The sequence below is a fragment of the Stenella coeruleoalba genome (assembly GCF_951394435.1).
Source record: "Stenella coeruleoalba genome assembly, chromosome: 13".
NCBI lineage: Eukaryota > Metazoa > Chordata > Mammalia > Artiodactyla > Delphinidae > Stenella > Stenella coeruleoalba.
Window position 1 is genome coordinate 42,861,051 of NC_137159.1, and position 19,455 is coordinate 42,880,505.

A 19,455-nucleotide genomic window follows, 5' to 3' on the forward strand; every position below is an offset into this window, starting at 1 on the left:
GACAAAGAACAGGAGGAATGGCTTGCAGTAAGGATGTCAGGAAAGGGGATTGGGCAGGAAGTGGAAGAGGAGGCTATTAGAAATAAAAATGGCCAACTAAGCTACTGACCGGTGTCTCTAACATTTGCATGACCACAACGAAAGTACCAGTGTTTCAGTTTTTAAAAATAGAAAGGTGAAAGGTAGTGGTTTTCCATCTTGTCTGCCCATTGGCAAGTTTATTTTTTAAAATACTGAGGTTTGGGTCACACCCCCAACTCCCCCACCAGAGACACTGATTGAATTGTTCTGGGGTGTGGCTTTCTCATCAAAAGTTTAAAAATCTTACCAAGAGAGTTCCAACATGCAGCCAGTGTTAAGAACTGCAGTTGTAAGTTAATGCTAGGAGTTTGAAAATCAGTATTAAATCCATGAATGGAACATGCAGCTGTCACCTTTATTTTAACCAAAGGGAAACAGGTTCGTTTTTAAGGAGCATCTTCAGGTGCCAGGCATGGCGCTGAGTACTATTACCTTTTTTATTTTTATAGTGATACTGTGAAGTGAGAAGAGTAAACCCAATTTAAAAGGTGAAGAAAGTGAGGCTAAGGGAAGAGAAGTAATTTGCTCAACGTGACAGTGTTTGTGGAGGTGAAGCTAGCAACTGGGACTCAATCCCAGGCTCATATGATTCATCTTTTTTCTTACCTTTCCTTTAAGACACAGTTGTAAAGGGTAGCTTATCATGGCTTGCTTGAAGACCTACATTCTTTTGTGCCTTATATCTAGGAATAAGAAATGAAATCTGCATGTTCTAATCACCATAACCTATAAGATTGCTCAAAATCAGGGTTCAACAAATTATAACCCACTGTCAGTTTTTGGGTGGCTTATGAGGTAGAATGGTTTTTACATTTGTAAATGGCTGAAACAAAATTAAGGAAGGCTATTTCATGGCCCATGAAAATGATACGAGATTCAAAATTTGGTGACCACAGATAAAGTTTTATTGGAACACACTACACTTATTTGTTATGTTTTATCTGGGGCTGCTTTCCCACCACAGCAGCAGGGTTGAGTACTGGCAGCAGAGACCATATGGCCAGCACAGCCTAGAATATTTACTATTTAGCCCTTTACAAAATAGAGTTTGTTGACTTCTGCTCTAAAGTAAAACCTGATAGAGAAATCTTAATGTACAAAACTGACATAGTATAGAGAATGCTTGTTCACATTAACAAATATATAACAATACAAAACAATTTTCAAGGTTCTTTGAAGGTATAAGCTACCCTAGTGCATTTAGGTGTTGGTTTAAAAATCATTAGGTGCCCCCGGGGGTTGATGATTATATAAATGTAAAGCAAAAGCACCATGAACCATTATTCACAGAAGATTAGTTACAGAAAAAGGTAAGAACCCTTACAAATGATGTCACTAGCAACTCAGGATTCATTGTAATAACTCCATTTATTTTTAGCTTTACTTGTAAATTAAGTAGATCAGTGCATGATTCTGTTTCTATTTTTGCACTGTTTCTTTTTCCAAAATTTCTACTTTTTAAAATACTGGTATATATATCAATGTTTTCAGAAATGTACTAATTCAGTAATATGCTATCTTTGCTGTAGCAACTGTACCAGAGTCTCTCAAAATGTGTTCCTTGGATCACATGCATCTGAATCATCTAGGATGCTTGTTTTAAATACAGATTCTAGGGCCTCAGACCAGACCTACTGATTCAGAACCTCTGAGGGCAGGATTCTGCCTTTCTCCAAGCTCCCAAGGTGAATCTCATGTATCTTGTAGAGTGAAAAAACCATGCTACATCATGGGTGGTTCTATTGACAGTTATACTAGGAATAGACTTAGAGGAGCAGCAAGCAGGGTGTAGAGATTCCTACAGAGACGTGGAGGAATATCAGGATTCTGTATTCCCGGGGTGTATGAGTGAAAGCAAATAGGGAAACCATCTTGCTAGTAAGAAGCAGATTCATCCAAGTGGACAGAGAAATAATAGAAATGAGGAAACATTAAAAGAATGAAAGCTGGGACGGATTGCTGCTAGTTTTTTTCTGCTTATCAGAATATGATTCGTCTAAGAGCCATTTCCCTTCTTGGCATCCTTTCTTCATCCTAGAAATGACCAAGTGTGCCAGGCATTTATGTTTGCTCTTTCAGATCCACTCTCCATCCCTTTCCATCTACCCTGTTCTCTCTCTGGAGCGTCTAAACTGTATGGACTCCCCTGCCATGTGGCTTCTAGTTGGGGTGATCAGCGGGGTGCCCAAGAAGGAGATCAGAGAGAGGCAGGGGGGTGAGGCCCCCTCACTGTGGAACCAATCTGGCTACCTGTCTCTTTAGACTGATAGTCATTGCTCTGTTCAAGATGGCCTTTTCTGCGTAATACTCCACTGCCAGGTTCTGTTACATGCTTTTGCCTTGTCCCTTTGGGTCTGAGGGCAGTAATAGCTCCACGGTTGCAAACCCCAGGTTAACTACAAAATCCTTTACGTTTCTACAACCTGCCCACATGTTTATATATATTTAAACACTCTTTGAGTTTTTCTAATTTGACTATAACATCTGTTTCCTGTTTGGACCCTACGGTAACAGCAACCAAATGTCTACAGGTGGAATCCAAAAGGAAAGGGGGCATCATCTCTTTGGTGAGAAAAGTTGTAGTTCATCAAACATGACAAGAGACCTCACATGTACTGTTATCCCGCCTAAGACCCTCTTCTCTCCACCTCTTTATCTGGCTAACTCCTGGTCATTTTAAAAGTCTCACCTTATGGCAGCTTCTAAGAAATTCCTCAAATGGTTCCACCAAACTAAATTAGTTTCCCCTGCTATACCTTCTCATAATATGCTTTATTTTTTCCTTAATTGTTCTTATGCATATTATAAGTCATTTATCTTATATTATCTTTGGTCATCTCTCACACTAGACTGTGATCTCTAGGAGGGCTCTGTTTCGTGTTTAACACCTGCCCTTTGCAAATGCTCATTCAGTTTTTGTTGAATATGTGCATGAATAAAATATATCTATCCTAGCCAATTTCACTGTTATCCTTTTCCCTGGGAAAAACTATGACATATATAAACCGTACCTATATAGCATTCTATTTTCTGTACTTCCATAAACCCAATAATATGGACCAATTATGCCAATGCCCACACAGAACTCTAAATCTCAGGTGAATGGTTCTACTTGTTTCCCAGAAACTTGTCTATTTTATGAAACATTTGCTGTAAGAAAGGAGGCAGAAACCTATCAAACAAATTGTCAGTACTTGATAAAGTAACAACAAATCATACAAAGCAAGAACAATTGCATGGTAAGTGTAGGACTGGTGCTAGGTTAAACTCGGTGAGTGGGCATTTAATTTACCTTTTCCTAACACATGGGAAAAAGACCCACTGGATCCCCACACTCTTATTTCCTTCTCTCCAGAGTATTTCTAATCAGAGACACTAGCAGACATCTACTTATAATAAAAGGCTTCTCCTTAGAGAATCAAAGTGACAGAAATTTTTAGGTAGTAAATTTGACAAAGCGGCAGGTTTTCATTTACTGCATTCTCTTTCTGAGAACTTAGTTACATTTCCTAAATAAGTAGCCTGGATTAGATGAAGAGAAAAAAAATTTTAATCACTCCAAATATTTGGAGATAGAGTAACTAGTGAGAACTCTTCATAATTTGTTTTCTCCATTCCAATGCCTCATCCTGTGTGGATTTCGGTTTCTTTGTAGCCTAAGTCTTTGGGGGATACAGATGTGAATAAGTAAGGTACCCCTACAGATCCACATCCGCCTGTGTTTAATTTGCATTCCACATTTCATCCATTCACAGTCCCAAGCCCATTTCAGTTTTTCTCTTCATGGAACAAAATCCCAGCCCCAAGGACTCATCTCTTTCTCTTCTTGAAGGACTGCAGTCAGTGCAGGTTCTCTTGCCAGCTGACACCTCATGCTGAGAAATCGTGCAGATAGACCACCCTTCTCCAAGTCATCACAAGCCCAGAGATGCTCTTTGTGCATTGCACCAAATGCCACAGTGAAGAAAAGAAAATCAATCAGAATCTTCCTGCATTTCAGTATGGGCTGACCTTCCTCCTTTGTGAGTGATTTCAGGGATCAAGAGAAAACTATTTAGGTCCTGTCCACTAATTTGCTAATGTTTGAAATTCCTTTGTTAAAGACTAAACTTAAGCTTAATATTATAGGCCCTGTTTAAAAACAATTTCCCTGTGTGAGATAACACAGAGTACATTGTTAATCATTGACATTTCAGTTTGAATAAGATCACCAGATGCATTTTGAAAGTAGATTTCTATAATGAGTAGGGGGCGAAAAAACATGAGGACCCCGAATTAAGCACAGAGGAGAGCAGAAGGGGGACACTTGGCTCTCAGTATAAACAGCATCTACTTCTGCTTCCATACTTCCCTTACCTCAGTCCCAATTTCAACTAACATTGTTAATTTTTGTCAGGTATTGAAGGCATTCCAAATAAAGTAATTATGCAGTGAATTTTCTCTGATTATTGCCAAGCCAGATAAGTACTGACTTCATTATTAAAGTATGCATATATTACAGAGTTAATATAAAAATGCACATTTTAGACTTGCCATTATTCGTGTATATATATATGTGTGTGTGTGTGTGTGTGTATATATATATGTGTGTGTGTGTGTGTGTGTATATATATGTGTGTATATATATATATATATATTTGTATGTGTGTGTGTCTATTTCTTAACATGAGTTAAAACAGTATATGGATTCAGCATTACCCAAGGCAGTGGAATTTAAAGATGTGAAAATACCGCAATCATATACATTATTTTGTACAATTACCCTTCAGTAAATGCAAACAGGGACATTTATTAAGCGCTTCATAATTTGTATCTCCACCTAGTGGTAACTGATGGAAATAACATGTTTTTAAATTAATATTTTAAGCACCGGGAGTGGATAAATTGAGATGTTCTTGGTCAATCAGCAGTCGTTATCAATTCAGTTATATTTTTATATGGGATGGAAAGTACAAAGTAAAGCTAGGCGTGCAGTTGGCAAAGGGAAGCCAAGTACTGTTCAACTAACTGTGAACAATATAGAGTAGGCGTAAATTATTCAATATGGAGCAAGCCAGGATTTCAAGCAGTATTTATGTAGCAGAAATCTCATAGGACTAAAAGATAAGGATGGACGGTTTATTTTGAACATCAAGAAGGGAGCCAGGGAATTACCTCCATTTGCTCTTTTTTTTTCCGAGAACATCACCTAATGGCCATCCTTCTCCATGGCTTCCCAGAGTCAGTCTCCTTGATGACAAAGAATGTTTGCGAGAGAAGTCATTTTGGGATAGGAAAGAACCCCTTAGTTTCCTCAAGTGTCTCATTTAAAATCCTACTGCATGGAAATATCAATAAAAATTTATCTTAAACTGATGTAGGCACAAAGTATATCTGCCTCCAGACTCTGAGGCTGCCAAAGAGAAACACTTAGTTGAGGGAACAACTTGTTAAAAATGTCTGAGTTCCCTGTTCCAAATTTTCTCAGAGCCTTTCTTACATGAATTCTTTACCAGATAAGGTAGAATAAGTCCCTGAGAGAGATACCTAGGATTTTTTTTTTTTTTAATATATAAAAGAAAGACAAACCTGGTTCCATTTTATCTTTTTTTATGTGATAAAAGAAAGGATTGCTTAGATTTATCAACTACCATAGAGCTTTCATCCTGCTATGGATGGGAAAAAATAATAAGTCTAATAAACCGACCATAACATTTATAGATTCACATAATTTACATAAAATTTCATACTGTTTATTGTGAGTTGCCTCAGTGCTGGAAGAATCTAATAGACACCCTATGTATGCAGTTCCTTAGGCTTCGCCTGTGCTTGCAAAGGACAATGACCTGAGAATTTATTCCAAATTCCATGGACAACGAGGACACTTTGTATTTTTTAATTTAGTCTTGAATTTCTGGCTTGAATCACAAGAATTTTGATTCTTCACTTGAGCTTGCTTATTTATTCACTCACAATACAGTGGTGATAGTGACAATACCCTGATTTTCCCTTGAATAATATTTTATTCATTCATTCATTCATTTATTCTGATTTGATTAAAAGAATTCTTTCTGGATTCAATGGCTTTTGGCTGTAGCACATAGTTTTCTGTCTATGTAGTTATTTAACGAATGCTTATTCATCACGTTATATATCATGTGTTAGGTGCTGGGAATACAATCATAATTTGGGACTAGATGTTTGTAGGAGTTGTTTCTTCGAAAAATATTTACGCCAAGTGCCAAAGCTATAACAAACCACGACATAATTAATGTTTACCTCTGATGCCTTTTTACCTTCCTCTTAGTTCTGCAAAGATTTCTGCAAGGAACTGCTCTCTACCTTTTCGCAGTCATAACTTAATCCTCCCTGCAGGATGCTGCCTGCTATGGAAGCAGCGTCCTTCTGTTGTGTCTTACCTACAGAATTCTGTCCTTCTGCGGCTGAATCACATTGTCACAAAGCACACCCATAGGCCTGAGCATAAGCAGAACTGTTGGGGGCGGTTATAGAGGGAGCTTGGGCACTTAGGCTGGGGTATCCACCAGCCTAAGGCATCTGAGACACCACCTGCAGTGCTGGACAGAGCCTGGTCAGGAAGTAAAAGGGTATGAGCTACAGGCCTCCAGCCAGAGGTGACCAAGAGCTCCCAGTGCTGTCAAGTAGAGCATCATGTGAAGGTAGGGGGATAGAAGAGATTTTATTTGTCATTCTAGTAGCTCTATTTACAACTTTTAAATATTCAGATATATATTATGTTGACTCCATTTATTCTCCTGCCCCCAGCCCCTCAGAGGTTTAGGATAGGCCTGATAATTCCTTCCCACCCACTGCCTCTGCTCTGCGCCCGCCCTGCTGGGCATCACTGCCTCTCACCAGCTCCCCTGGCACTGCTGCTCCTCCCCAGCTGCTCTGCCACTGCTTCTCTGGCACCGGGGCCTTTACTGCTCTTCCTCTTAGGAGGTGTGAGAACCCTCCTGGTACAAAAGCTGTTTGGAAAGCACGCTTTGCTCCAGGTTTGTCTTTAATGTTACCCTCTCTCAGAGGTGAACCCAGACTGTACTGCATGTGCTCTTGTTTTGAAAGAGACACTAAGTAAAATACATCTTTCTGTTTTTATATACAGACTTCACAGGACTCAGATATGAGTCCAGTAAAGATAAGAGACATATTCCCATGACAGAGAATATTATCCTGTGAGGAGATCAAAGTTAATTAATTTGCCTAATGATGTACAGAAATAAGTGACAGAACTATGCTTATATCTGTGTTTCTGGTTTCAAATCTAGGGCTCTGCATGTGATGCCAAGCTGGCACTTGGTTTCATTTTATCAGCACTTAATTACTTCCTTTTGAATTGTTCTCTGATTGTTTTATTCATGTTTATTTTCCTTGTCTCTTAAGACTGTAAACCTCTGAAGGCAAAGTCAAACGTTGCCAGGGCACTATAGGATAATGCTGAGAAAATAGTAGATGCTCCGAATAAATTATTGGATAGCATAAGCTTGGTCTTTGGGATAATAATCTGCTCTATCAAAGACAAAAAGTCTTCAGAGACAGGAAAACCTAATTCAGATCTCTGCAATACCACTTACTATTCGTGAGATCTTGGACACATTGCTTAATCTAAGACTTTGTTTCTTCATCTGTAAAATGGGCATGTTAAAAAAATTTACCTAATGGAATGATGATGATAATTCAATTATATAACATAGGTAAAGCACAGAGAACATAATACACTCTTAATAAATATACTGTCTAGCTTCATCCTCATCATCATTTTCTAATAAAATTTCAGAAATCCCATGGCGGATAATATTTTGCCATTTTACTAAGGAGTCAATTTGCTTAATAATCTGGGACAAGAACCCACTTTAAGACTGGTAGATGTGTTAGCAACCAGCTGTCCCATTAACTCCATGAATATTTTAATGAGATTTACAGCTCCGATGGATCTATTTCTTCATGAACATCAGCAATAAAACTTAGTAGATACCAAGGATATGTGACAGAGAGTCCAGTGGATCATGAAGAGCTGACGCATATTCGTTTCTGGATGTAGTGGGCATGGGTCTCAGGTGGGCTGAGCTGGCATGAAAAGGAGCATCGTAGCCACTACTTCCGCTCAGCCCACTTGATTTTGCAGAGAAAATATTCGGCAACACTGAGAGGCATTATCTGCCGCACTGGGCCACGCACTTACTGTTCTTGAGTGAGCTCATTTTCATACTATGAAAAAGAAAACCTTCTTCCTCTCTTATCTAAGAACTAGTCCTTGTTTTCTCTATTTCGAGGGAAAAGTTATAAAAGCTCTTTTTGTTATAAATGGGGTCCATTTTACTACCTCATCATAACTCTAGAAATTAACACTTGCATAGCACCTGAAAGTCTTAGAAAGAAAGCACTATCTAAAGAGAAGTTGTCCCACATCTCTCCTGTGTCATATGTATTAGACTCATTTGAAAGTTCCTTGAGGACAGAAACACTGCCGTTTTCTCCACTGTATACAGCCCAGTGCGAAATACATGCTGTGAAAACCAGGGCAGGCAAATCTTTCCTCGGACCCCACCCCATCATATTTGCTTATCCCCGCATTCCTCAGGTTTGATACAGGCCTCAGGCCACCTGCCAGTTGAAGAAACCTCTTTAAAGAATTGACTGTGGGGGGCTTCCCTGGTGGCGCAGTGGTTGAGAGTCCGCCTGCCGATGCAGGGGACACGGGTTCGTGCCCCGGTCTGGGAAGATCCCACACGCCGTGGAGTGGCTGGGCCTGTGAGCCATGGCCGCTGAGCCTGTGCGTCGGGAGAAGCCACAGCAGTGAGAGGCCCGCATACCGCAAAAAAAAAAAAATTGACCGTGGCTCAACATCTGTCTTTCAGCTCCAGACATAGATGGTTTACTGTGCAAAATAAAAGGCTTGGGTATTCAGTTGACAGAGAAAGTAGAAACCTCTGTGTTTGTTGACAGAAATAAAATGTGTCTTGTCATAATGTTGATATCACATATTAATCGCCCCTGCTGGGGAACGTGGGCCCCCTGGTGCGGTGTGCTATAAATATTGATGTGCTCACCCTGAACTGGCAGGATGCCTGGGAAGCCATGAGAGGTATAGATGAAAGGATTTTCATAAAGGTGTGCTCAGTTGCTCTCCATCCTTCTTTTTTTCTGCTTTGGAATCTATGCATCTCCAACTAATTGCTTCCCCATCCAACCCCACAAAGTTTGAAAAAACCTTTCCAGATATTCCAGGAATATGGTGGACTCTCCTTTCTCGTTTCAAACAGAATACCTAATCCTTGTATCTTTTACATTTTATATGGTTTTGGACAGAAGTCACATCATCCCCAGCTGGCTGCCTATCCAGTAGAGTGAAAAGTTGTCTGGCCTCGGCTGCTGGTGAGGAAACATCCAGGCCATTTCAGCTGCAGGGGCAGAATTTTATGCTGTGATGTTATTTTCAGTTCAGGGGACACTTTCCAGTAATCAAGTTGACAGTCTTTCTTAAAGTTACATGCCAACCAGAAGAAAATTGTTGTTTCTGAAGACTGAGCAAATGCTGATGCTCGCAACTGCAAAATGCCAGCTATCTTTTGGCACATTTGCTGTTGTTTCACTGCTGTTTACAAATCTTTGCCAACCATAAGATATAGTCTGAATTGTGACCACACTGAAGTCAAAAATAGGGTCCCTTCATTGAATTATAGGGACATATTCCTTCAGTAGACTGCATTGTAGATGATTTCTGCAATAATATATATATTTTTTTCATCTAACAGATATTTATTGAGCCTCCAGTATTATGTCAGGCACTGTTCTAGGTACTGTGGATATAGGGATAAACAAGTGGGGCAGACAGACAAGGTTCTCTGCTGTCACTTTATGGTCTCATAATAGGACCTCCAAAAAGAAAAATAAACAAGGAACACATCAGTTATATATTCCGAACATTAAAACCGAATAGGAGACCTGGTGGTTACTGTGGATTGGGTAGTCAAATAGTACGAAGTGTACGTTTTTTAAAGTTACGAGCAGATTACAGATGGGGTGAGAGATTGTGCCAAGCAGCATGTATTCCTCATGCAAAGGTGTTTAATGTGGGAGGGTTAGGCATTTTTAAGGAACAGTTGCTCAGTGCCTTTGAATATTTTTTAATTTTAAATGACAAGAGAGGCAAATTTGACTGAGGGCATGTGAAAAGAGAGTGCAGGAAGCAATTCTTTAAGGATATTTCACAAAAAAATTACTTTAAGGGCTTTCAACAAAGGTCTGGACAACTAGGACCGAGAGCAGATGGCAAGATCACCCAGTCTTATCCAAGATGGGAAATTTGTTGGTGAGAGAGATTCTAATGGGTCCTCTATCTCAAAAGGCTATCCTGGCACCCTTAGTTTGGAGGAAAGCCCATCTGCCTTGGGAAGCAATGACAATTCCTCTCTTTTGTATCTGTTCTTAGCGCTTGGCATAGAAGTTAATAAATGTTGCGTGCTCACATTTTATAGATGATATCAGTGAGTAAGCAAATGTGAAAAATCTGACTCCTTACCCCAGTTTGGAAATCTAGACTAGCCGGAAAGCTATGTAGAATGTCCTGTCCTAACCTCTACCATTCTGAAGCACTTGGAGAGAGAACTTTAAGGTAGAAAGCAGCATATGATTCAGAATATTGCTTAAAATTGCTCTAGACCTTTATTTTTCAATATTTGCAAATGAACATCTTATGAGAAATGCCAGTGAATTGTAGTTACTGGCCTAACTTAATTTGACTTCTTTTTGCAATCTCATAAGTATGCTTAGTCCAGGAAAACGAAGTTTTTTTGTAATGTAGAGTAAAGCGTGCTTCAGATTATTCTCTCAGGAAAACATACATTTAAAAATAGGTCACATTGACTAAATTTGTCTGACTTTTTTTTCATACGGAAGATTTTTTTCAAAGCAACTTTTTCAGTTTAGATGTTTTCCCAGAACCTAAACTATCACATTCACCTCAAATTTCCGCATGGGAAGTTTCTTTTTAGAAATGGTCTGAGAAATGCAATTAGAATTTTTTAGGTGGGGAAGTAGCTCAGGGAAGTTTCTTTTTAGAAATGGTCTGAGAAATGCAGTTAGACTCTTTTAGGTGGGGAAGTAGCTCAGGGAATTTTCTGTATCCAAGGTTTGATAATGACTACTAAAAAAAGTTCTCATATTTAAATGACAATTGACAGCTTAAGAAAGACAGGTTGGATCCCTGTGCCTATCTTCAGAAGCTTAAAGTTAAAGAGATCAAATAATTCTGACTGAAAGCCATGTTAAAGAGCCCAACCAATGTGGGAAATAGATTGTAGAGTCTGATCACAGGTTTTATGCAGAAATTGGATTTCACAGATATAATATGAATCGCACAAAGCAATCAATCCAACAGGGGAAGGACCTGACAGTGCTTAGAGATTTTATTTTGGAAGGGTTTGAAAACACTGGGTGTTTCAGTTTATTTTAATGACAGATGAATAGGAGATGCTAAATATTTGATATCAAGAATTTTTTATTGAAATAAAATTGTATTAAATTATTTTCAAAACTGTTTCAAGCAACTTTACCAAAACTGTAGGGCTTGAATCAGTTCTATTCTTTGCAAAGCATTCTATTTCTGTTCTGGATTGGTGAGACAGTAAACATTTGTGAATGTTTCCGGTCCCTACTGAATTTTGATTGAAAAGAGAAAGAATAGGTATTTTGATACTTACTATGTTCTTTTTCTTGGGCTTTCTGACCTTCCCAAAATAGAACTGTCAATTGAATTAAATCTTGTATTGAATACTTTCCAGTGCAAGGCTTGTACTTGAAGAAAAATGAGTGATAAAAGGTCCCTGCCCTTAAGCTATTCAATCTAGGGTTACAGGCATCTTTTTATTGCCCATTGGTTATCACTATCTGAAATTTCTGTATCATCTTAAATTCATCCCCTAAGCCGAATTTAATTCTCACCTTGGTTAATGTTAGTGGTGAAATACAGCCTGAAATATAGAAGACATTCTTGAAGCCTCTCTTTATTTACCCTTCACACTCAATCAGTTATCAAGTTCTTTCAAATATATCTCTTCAATATGTCTTAAACTGAGTTTATATTCTCATGTCTAAGGACATAATTATTGTTCCTGAATTACTAAAGTAGTCTCCTAAATTCTGTATACATGTCTATAAGTATAAAGTTATCAATTATCTTTTCTTGAAAGGTCTGTCCTTCTCATTTTAACTAAATTTTATTATTGTTCATTTGAAAAATAATGCTTGATTATGAATCGATTTAAGAATACAAATAATTATTACTACAACTTAATGGATGGTTCTGATGGCTTATGTGGTGTTCCCAGGGCTTTATGCATATTCTTTCATTTATTCTCAAAATAACCATATCAGGTGAATATTATTAGAATCTGCATTATAAAGTTAACCATATAGTATTTAAAGGTTTACTTTTTATAATAAAATGTATATTCTTTTTTATGAAAATAGTCTTTATTTTTCTTAGTTGGCTAAGTAAAATATTTGGCTCTTCTAGAGTAATTCTAATGTGTTGATTGATTGAAAGTTAGCTGAAATGCAAAGTAGACAACCTCTGTTTGATTGTGGATTGGCTTTGATAGATTATTTTCCCTGATTAGGCCTGTCATTTAGAAAGATACTCTGACAACAGTTTATACAATGTTTTATTGGATATTCTACCACATGGCAGGTATTCCCTAAATTTTTGTTGAATAAATAAGGTTTAAAGACTAGTTGATATGTTGTTATATAGATCAGGAGAGATGAGAACTCAGAGAGAGTGGAATTCATATGAAAAGGAGAGGTCAGATGTTACGTGCCCATAGAGATAAAGTGATCAGAATTTGGTGATAAAAGGAAGAGTCCAGGAGAGCTCTGGAACTTTAAAAGCAACCAGGAGCATAGTGATGTTGCATTGGTACAGAAGGATGAGAATTTTCATGGGGGTGCTGGAATTGATCGAAGCTTTGAACATTTGAGTACAATTACACAATAGTTGTGTCTGTTTATTTTATTCATTTTTAAGATGATTATTCTTATTTCAAGCAATTAAAGCAAGTTTCTTCTAGTTCTGTCATACTTTCTAAATAATTTCCAGTCCCCATCCCACTATCAGTATCTATTAAAGGAAAATCTCTCATAAAAATAATTTAGACTGGCATACTTTTCTTATGGGCATTTATATTTTAAACCAACTTTTTGATTGTGGAATTGTATTCATGTGTACAGCAAATTACCACAGCATAAAACAACCTGCATTTTATTATCTCAGAAGTTTTGTGGGTCGGGTGTCTGGGCACAGCTTAACTGGGTCCTCTGCTTAGGGTATCATAGCTTACAATCAAGGTGTCCTCCAGGGCTGGGTTCTCAGCTGGAGACTCAGGTGGGGAAATATGCACTTCCCCTCTAGCATTGTTGTTGGCAACATTCAGTCTCTTGTGATTTTAAGTTTCATGGAAACTTGCCCTGTCAAAGCCCACAAAGGGAGAAGTAGGCTAACATGATTGAGTCTTTTATAATGTAACATAATCATGGGAGGGAAAGCCTATCACCTCTGCTATATTCTATTGGTTAGAAATGAGGCATAGTTCTTGTTAACTCTCAAGGCGAGGGAATTTACAAGGATATGAACCCCAGAAGGCAGAGGTCATGGGGCCACTTAAAGTATGTCCGTTACAGGAATAGAAGAATTGGCTCATGGTAAAAATTTTACTGTAGTTTAATTTCTTGTTTTCCAAATCTCTTCTCAACATATCAGCTTTGGTTAATGAGGAATTAATGCTGTTACCAACGTCCTACTATGGCAAAATGTACTCTATGATGAAATATCTGCTCTATTTTTTCCAACTTTATTGAGATATTATTGACATGTATGTAAGTTTAAGGTGTACAGTGTGATGTATTGATACACATATGTATTCTGAAATGAGTACCACAATAAGGTTAGTTAACATACCCATCCCTTCACATAATTGCCTTTTTATTTTTATTTTTTTGATAACATTTAAGATCTATTTTCTTAACAAATTTCAAGTATAAAATACAGTATTGTTAATTGGAGTCACCATACTATAAATTAGATCCCCAGAACTTATTTATCTTATCACTGGAAATTTGTACCCTTTGACCAATATCTCCCCTTTTCTCCCATTGTCTCTGGCAATCACCATTGTACTTTCTATTTCTATGATTATGGCTTTTTCAGATTCCACGTATAAATAAGAGAATGCAGTATTTTTCTTCCTCTGTTTGACCTATTTCATGTAGCATTATGCTCTCAAGGTCCATCCATGTTGTATAAATGGCAGGTTTTCCTTTTTTATAGCCGAATAATATTCCATTGTATGTATATACCACATTTTTTTTGCCCATTCATCCTTCCGTGGAGACTCAGGTTGTTTCTATTTCTTGGCTATTGTAGATATTGCTGCAATGGATATTGAGATGCAGATATCTTTTCAAGATAATGATTTCATTTCCTTTGGATATATACCTAGAAGTGGGATTGCTGGGTCATATAGTAGTTCTATTTTGTAATTTTCTGAGGAACCGCCATACAGTTTTCCATAGTGGTTGTACCAATTTACATTTACACCAACAGTGCACAAAAGTTTTCTCTTCTCCCATCCTCACCAACACTTGTTTTCTTTTGTCTTTTTGATAATAACCATTCTAACAGGTGTGAGGTGATTTCTCATGGTGGGTTTGATCTGCATTTCCCTCCTGATTAGTGATTTTGAGCATCTTTTCATGTATTTTATGGCCATTTATATGTCTTCTTTTGAAAAATGTCTATTTAATAAATCCTTGTTCATTTTTCAATCAGATTGTTTGCTCTTTTTGCTGTTGTTTCTTTTTTATATTAACCCCTTATTAGATAGATAGATTGAAAATATTTTTTCCCATTCTATACTTTGCCTTTTCATTATGCTGATTGTTTCTTTTGTTGTGCAGAAGCTTTTTGTTTGGTATAGTCCCAGTTTATTTTTGTTCTTTTTTGCTTGCACATTTGGTATCATAGCGAAGAAATCATTACCAATACCAATGCCAAGGAGATTTTCTCTATGTTTTCTTCCAGGAATTTTAGTTTTGAATCTTATATTTAAATCTTTAATACATATTGAGTTAATTTTTGTGAGTAGTGTTAGAAAGGGGTCCAATTTCATTCTTTTGCATGTGACAATTCAGTTTTCTCAACACCATTTATTGAAGGAATTATCCTTTACCCATTTAATATTCTTGACTCTCTTATCAAATATTAGTTGACTATATATGCATGCATTTATTTCTGGACTCTCATTTCTGTTTTATTGTTCTGTGTTTCTGTTTTGATGCCAGTACTATACTGTTTTGATTCTGTAGCTTTGTAATAAAGTTTTGAAATCAGAAATTGTGATGTCTCCAAAGTCAGAATTATGTTGGCTATTTGCAGTCTTTTGTGGTTCCAAATAAATTTTAAAATTGATTTTTCTATTTCTGTGAAAAATTGCTATTGGAATATTGATAGGGATTGCATTGAATCTATAGATGGCTTTGGTGGTATGGACATTTTAACAATATTAATTTTTCCACTCCATGAGCATGAGATATCTTTCCATTTATTTGTTTTTTCTTCAGTTCCTTTCAACAAAGTTGTAATTCTCAGTACACACATCTTTCACCACCTTTGTTAAATTTAGGCTTAAGTATATTTTTATTTTTGATGCTATTATAAATGTTTTCTTTATTTCTTTTTCAGATAGTCCATTGTTAGTATATAAAAACATAGCTGATTTTTGGATGTTGATTTTATGTCCTGCAACTTTACTGAATTTGTGTATTAGTTCTAATGCTTTTTTTGGTAGAGTGGTAGAGTCTTTAGAGCTTTCTATATATAAGGTCATATCATCTGCAAAAAGATAATTTTACTTCTTTTTGTCTGATTAAAGATTCTTTTTTTCTTGCCTAATTGATATGGCTAGGACTTCCAGTACTGAACTGGGTTAAAATGGTGAGAATGGGTAACATTGTCTTGTTACTGATCTTATAAGAAAACCTTTCAAGTTTTCACTATTAAGTATGTTAGCTGTGGGCTCAGCATATATGGACTTTATTATATTGAAGTACATTCCTTGTATACACAATTTGTTGAGAGTTTTTATCTTGAATGGATGTTGAATTTTGTTAAATGTTTTTTCTACATCTGTTGAGATAATCACATAATTTTTATCATTAATTCTATTAGTATGATATATCACATTTATTGTCTTGCCTGTGTCGAACTATCTTAGCATCCCAGGAATGAATCCCAATTAATCATGGTGTATGGTCCTTTTAATGTGCTGTTGAATTCAGTTTGCTAGTATTATGTTGAGAATTTTTGCATCTATATTTATTAAGGATATTAGCTTGTAGTTTTCTTTTATTGTAGTGTCTTTCTCTGTCTTTGTATCAGGGTAATGTTGGGCCTTGTAAAATGAGTTTGGGATTGTTCTCATCTTTAGTTTTTTGGAAGAGTTTGAGAAGAATTGGTGTCAGTTCTTTAAATGTTTGGTAGAATTCACCAGTGAAGGCATCTGCTTCTGGGCTCTTTTAGTTGGCTGGTTTTTGTTTACTGTTTCAATCTTCTTACTCATTATTGGTCTGTTCAAATTTTCTGTTTCTTCATGATTCAGTCTTCGCTGATTTTATGTTTCTAGGAATTTATCTGTTTGTTCTACGTTACCCAATTTGTTGGATATTTATAACTGTTTCTAGTAGTCTCTTATGATCCTTTGTATTTCTGTGGTGTCAGTTGTAATGCCTCCACTTTCATTTCTGATTATTTCAGTGTTCTCTCCTTTTCTCTTGGCTGGTCTAAAGGTTTGTCAATTTTGGTTATCTTTTCAAAAAATCAGATCTTAGTTTTGCTGGTCTTTTCTACTGATTTTCTATTCTCTATTTCATTTATTTCTTCTTGAAGTGTAAAAGTTAGGTTGTTTATATGAGATTTTTCTTTTTTCTTTTTTTTTCCTTCTTTTTTCTTAATGTGTAGGCATTTATCACCATGAACTTCCTTCTTAGAATTGCTTTTGCTTATACCATTAGTTTTGGTATGTTGTGTTTCCCTTTTCATTTGTTTCAAGGTATCTTTTGATTTTCCCTTTTGATTTCTTCTTTGACCTGTTGTTCAGGAGTGTGTTGTTTAGTTTCCACACATTTATGAATTTCCCACTTTTCCTTCTGTGTTTGAATTTATAGTTTCATACCACTGTGTTCAGAAAAGATACTTGATATTATTTCAGTCTTTTACATTTGCTAAGGCTTGTTTTGTGACCTAACATAATATCTATACTGGAGAATGTTCTGCATGCTCTTGAGAAGGATCTATATTCTGCTGCTGTTGGGTGGAATGTTCTGTATGTGGCTGTTACATCTATTTGGTCTAAGATATAGTTCAAGTCCAGTGTAATGATTTTCTGTCTGGATGATCTATCCAGGGCCAAAAGTGAGGTATTGAAGTACCCTACTGTTTTTTTGTATTGCTGTCTACTTGTTCCTTCAGATCTGTTAGTATTTGCTTAATATATTTAGGTGCTCTGATGTTGGGTGCCTGTTTATTTATGCTTGATATATCCTCTCGATGAATGTACCCCTTTTTATCATTATATAATCACCATATTTGCCTCTCATGACAGTTTTAACTTAAAGTCTATTTTGTGTGATATAAATTTGGCTTCCCCTACTCACTTTTGCTTTTACTATCCCTTCACTTTGAACTTATGTATGTCCTTAAAGCTGAAGTGAGTGTCTTGTAGGCAGCACTTAGTTGGGTTTTGTCTTCTTGTTTTTTAATCCATTTGACCACTCTATGCCTTTTGATTTGAGGATTTAATACATTTACATTTAAAGTAATTATTGATAGGTAAGAACTTACTAATTCCATCTTATTAATTATTGTATGCTGTTTTGCAGTTTTCTTGTTCCTTTCTTCTCTTTTGTCATCTTTCTTTGTGAATTGATGATTTTCCAGAGTGAAATGCTTTGATTCCCATCTCTTTATCTTTTATCTATCAGCTGTAAGTTTTTGCCTTGTACTTACCACAAGACTTACATAAAATATCTCATATAGAGATATAATAGTCTTTTAAGCTGATAACTACTCAACTTTAATCACATATAAAAATTCGACCCTTATACTCTCTCCCCATATTTTTTGATGTCTTATTTTACCTCTTCTTATATTATCTATCCATTAAAATTATTATAGCTCTATTTATTTTTAATACTTTTGTCCTTTAAACCTTTTTTATTTGAGTTAAGTGATTTACACACCACCAAATTACTGTATTAGAGTATTTGAATTTGACTATATACTTACCTTTACAAGTATGTTTTGTATTTTCACATCATTTCATGTTACTAATTAGAGTCCTTTCATTTCAGCTTGAAGAACACCTTTCAGCATCTTGTAAGACTGTTCTAATGGTGATGAACTCCTTCATTCCTGAAAAACAACTTTGCCAGGTAAAATATTCTTGTTTGGCAATTTTCTCTTTCAAGAGTTTGACTCTATCATCTCACTCTCTCCTGGCCTGCAAGGTTTCTGCTGCAAAATCCACTGATAGCCTTACGGGGATTCCCTTATATATGAATTAATTTTTCTCTTGTTGTTTTTTCTTGCTGTTAAAATTTTTCTCATTGTCTTTTATTTTCTTTTTTTAACATCTTTATTGGAGTATAATTGCTTTACAATAGTGTGTTAGTTTCTGCTTTATAACAAAATGAATCAGCTATACTTATACATATATCCCCATATCTCCTCCCTCTTGCATCTCCCTCCCACCCTCTCTATCTCACCCCTCTAGGTGGTCACAAAGCACCAAGCTGACCTCCCCGTGCTATGCGGCTGCTTCCCACTAGCTATCTATTTTACATTTGGTAGTGTATATATGTCCATGCCATATGTCAACAAGTGGGCAGGCCTGTTGTTTATGTACACAGGGGCCATCCTGGTGTCTGGGTCCATGTGGATAGGCCTAGCGCTGGAGTCTGCAGTGATGGGCCTGAGACCTGGGTCTGCATGGGCAGGCTTGGATCATGGGTCCAGAGGGCCAATCAGGACCCAGGGACCACTGGGGTGGGCCTGGAATTTGGACTCACCTCACTCTCCTTCTCCCATGGGGAGAGGGCATCTCTCTGCGTGTTGGGCTGCCTGGGCTTGGGGAGGAGTGATGAAAGTAGTATGAATCTGTCTTTCCTACTGCCTTCATGCATCTTTTCTAATTTCAGTGCTTCACCCAGGTGCTATAATTCTTTACCTGGAATTCTTGGCTCTTACAAAATTATTTTTGCATGTGGATAGTTGTTCAAATTGATGTTTCTGGGGAAGGGACAAGCTCTGAAATTCCTATG

At 36.8% G+C, this 19,455-nt stretch overlaps 1 long non-coding RNA gene across 3 annotated transcripts in view; it reads left to right on the plus strand.

Annotated features, from left to right (window-relative positions):
* The window catches only part of LOC307196118, a 1,219,527-nt gene that overhangs the window by 869,953 nt on the left and 330,119 nt on the right, over nt 1-19,455 (plus strand). For all 3 annotated transcript variants that reach the window (XR_013831038.1, XR_013831039.1, XR_013831040.1), the window contains one exon: nt 18,487-18,567. This is a non-coding gene — a long non-coding RNA (uncharacterized lncRNA). The remainder of the gene's footprint in view (nt 1-18,486; nt 18,568-19,455) is intronic.